The sequence below is a fragment of the Hypanus sabinus genome, chromosome 7, assembly GCF_030144855.1.
Source record: "Hypanus sabinus isolate sHypSab1 chromosome 7, sHypSab1.hap1, whole genome shotgun sequence".
NCBI classification, from domain to species: domain Eukaryota; kingdom Metazoa; phylum Chordata; class Chondrichthyes; order Myliobatiformes; family Dasyatidae; genus Hypanus; species Hypanus sabinus.
Window position 1 is genome coordinate 63,093,808 of NC_082712.1, and position 3,433 is coordinate 63,097,240.

Here is a 3,433-nt window from a genome sequence, read left to right on the forward strand (position 1 = left end):
AAACTCATAAATAGATGATTATTGAATTGAAGTCTGATGCTACAAGTCTTTAGTACGGTCTGCGATTTTAAGATATTAAAGAAAGGGGCACTGTAATCGTTAACTATTTAGATACTAACTTGAATGTATAACGGTAGTATTCTGTGAAGAGAAAAAGCTTGGGTATTGTGTTAGAGTAAAAGTCCTGTAAGACACTGTACAACTCCGTTTTTAACCGCTGGTAAAAAACGCGGTTTTAGAGGGGAGGTGTTATGAAGGTACCACAGCTCTGAGGGACCGAAGTAGCGGGAGCTGCCCCCTCCTTCCGGAGAATAGCAAGATCGCTATTAATTCGGGACTCGGAAGTGAGAGACAATGCAACGGTTTTGACCATTTGTTCTTAGAGGCACCTGTGTCACGTGCAAGTCCCGGCTACGTGACAACTACCATGAACCTGAACACCCTCGGGCCATGTGGGGGTGGAGATTGCATCCCCCTACTTTGATGGACAGCTACAACTCTGCAAGTAAAGATAAAAGCGGACTGCAGGAGGCAGTACCCTAGCGATACACCAGAAGAACTTGCTCACTCAACGCTCCCGGGAGAGCTGGAAGCCACTCAACGCCACGTGTGCTCCTAACTCCTTTGTCTGGGGAGCGGGTGGCTGATAATACCGAGAAGGACTTCGAACTAATAACGGGGAAACCAACGCTCCCCTGATTTTAACGGAGTGGTCAAAAAGATACGGGCAAGTCTTCTTTTCATTCTCACCGATCCCTCTAAGACACGTGAAACCGAACAATTCCTCGAAAGACTTCTGAATTACTCTTTAGATTTCCAATGGACAAAAATATTATCCCTTGGACAACAGCCGAGATTAATGATGATTATGACTATACCCGGGCTTTAGATTGCGTATTGGTGATGTGCATTATCTGAATGTTTGCATTAACCTTACTTTTGTGCCCCTTTATAAATAAAAACATTTAAAAATAGTGACATCAGACTTCAACGGACCTCTCTATCTTTGCTGGTAAGTTATCCAGTTACGGGATACGTAACAGAAGAAAAAATAATAATAGTAATAATAATAAATAAGTAAATTTTATTCAGTATACTTTGTACAGTATACATACATTGAACAGATTAAAAATCATGCATGAAACAGAAATACTATATATTAAAAAAAGTGAGGTAGTGTCCAAGGATTCAATGTCCATTTAGGAATTGGATGGCAGAAGGGAAGAAGCTGTTCCTGGATAGCTGAGTGTGTGCCTTCAGGCTTCTGTACTTGCGACCTGATGGTAAAAGTGAGAAAACGGCATGCCCTGGGTGCTGGAGGTCCTTAATAATGGACGCTCCTTGAAGACGTCCTGGGTACTTTGCAGGCTAGTACCCAAGATGGAGCCGACTAAATTTACAATCCTCTATAGCTTCTTTCTGTCCTGTGCAGTAGCACCCGCCCCCATTCCAGACAGTGATGCAAACTGTCAGAATGCTCTCCACAGTACATCTATAGAAGTTACTGAGTGCATTTGTTGACATACCAAATCTCTTCAAAATCCTAATAAAGTATAACTGCTGTCTTACCTTCCTTAAAACGGTACCAATATGTTGGGACCAGTTTAGATCCTCAGAGATCTTGACACCCAGGAACTTGAAGCTGCTCGCTCACTCCAGTTCTAATCTCTCTAAGAGGATTAGTATGTGTTCCTTCATCTTACCCTTCTGGAAGACCACAATCAGTTCTTTTGTCTTACTGACATTACATGCCAGGTTGTTGCTGTGACATCACTCCACTAGTTGGCAAATCTCCTTCCTGTATGCCCTCTCGTCACCACCTGAGATTCTATCAACAATGGTTGTATCGTCAGCAAATTTATAGATGGTATTTAAGCTATGCCTAGCCACATAGTCACGTGTATATAGAGAGTAGAGCAGTGGGCTAAGGCACATTGCTGAGGTGCACCAGTGTTGATCTTCAGTGAGGAAGGGATATCACCAATCCACACAGATTGTGGTTTCCTGGTTAGGAAGTCGATGATCCAATTGCAGAGAGAGGTACAGAGGTCCAGGTTCTGCAACTTCTCAATCAGGATTGTGGAAATGATGGTATTAAATGCTGAGCTATAGTCAATGAACAGCATCCTGACAGAGGTGTTTGTGTTGTCCAGGTGGTCTAAAGTCGTGTGAAGAGCCATGGAGATTGCGTCTGCCATTGACCTATTGTGGCAGCAACAGATCCAGGTCCTTGCTGAGGCAGGAGTTCTGTCCAGTCATGACCAACTCTGAAAGCATTTCATCACTGTAGATGTGAGTGCTACTGGGCGATAGTTATTAAGGTAGCTCACATTATTCTTCTTAGACACTGGTATAATTGTTGCCTTTTTGAAGCAAGTGGGAACTTCCACCCGTAGCAGTGAGAGGTTGAAAATGTCCTTGAATACTCCCACCAGTTGGTTGTCACAGGTTTTCAGAGTCTTACCAGGTACTCCATTGGGACTTTCTGCCTTAAGAGGTTTCATTCTCTTTAAAGACAGCCTAACATCGGCCTCAAAGACAGAGATCACAGGATCATCAGGCACAGCAGGGATCTTCACAGATGTAGTTGTTTTCTCCCTTTCAAAGTGGGCATAGAAGGTGTTGAGTTCATCTGGTAGTGAAGCATTGCTGTCATTCATGCTATTGGATTTCACTTTGTAGGAAGTAATGTCTTGCAAGCCCTGCCAGAGTTGTTGTGCATCCGATGTCACCTCTAACCTTGTTTGAAGTTATCTCTTCGCCCTTGAAACAGCCCTCTGCAGATCATACCTTGTTTTTTGGTACAGGCCTGGATCGCCAGACTTGAATGCCTTCAGCAGACAGCGTACCTCGAGGTTCATCCACGGCTTTTGATTTTGGAATGTGCAGTAAGCCTTTGTAGGTACACACTCATCCACACAGGTGCTTCAAAAATATCCATTATTAAGAACCCCTATCACCTAGGACACACCCTCTTCACATTGCTACCATCAGGAAGCGGGTACAGAAGGCAAACACTCCACAATTCAGGAACAGCTTCTTCTCCTGACATCTGATTTCTGAATGGACAGTGAACCCATGAACTCAATTTCACTACTTTTTATTTAATTCAGCAATACACACAATGCTGGAGGAGCTCAGCAGGCCAGGCAGCAAATACGTTTAATTTAACTATTTAATATATATTCTTAATGTAATTCACGTTTTTTTCTCTCTATTATCATGCATTGTATTATGCTGCTGCCGCAAAGACAACAAAGTTCACGACATATGCCGGTGTTATGAAACCTGATTTTATTTGCCCTTCACGGCGGACTGACAACTCACCAACACATTCGTGAACCGTTTCCGGACCGCAACCTGCCGGCTCTGCGCATGCGTCCTGGTCCGGGACTGGAGCAGTCACGTGCCGCCCCTTCCGTGCCATGTGTCC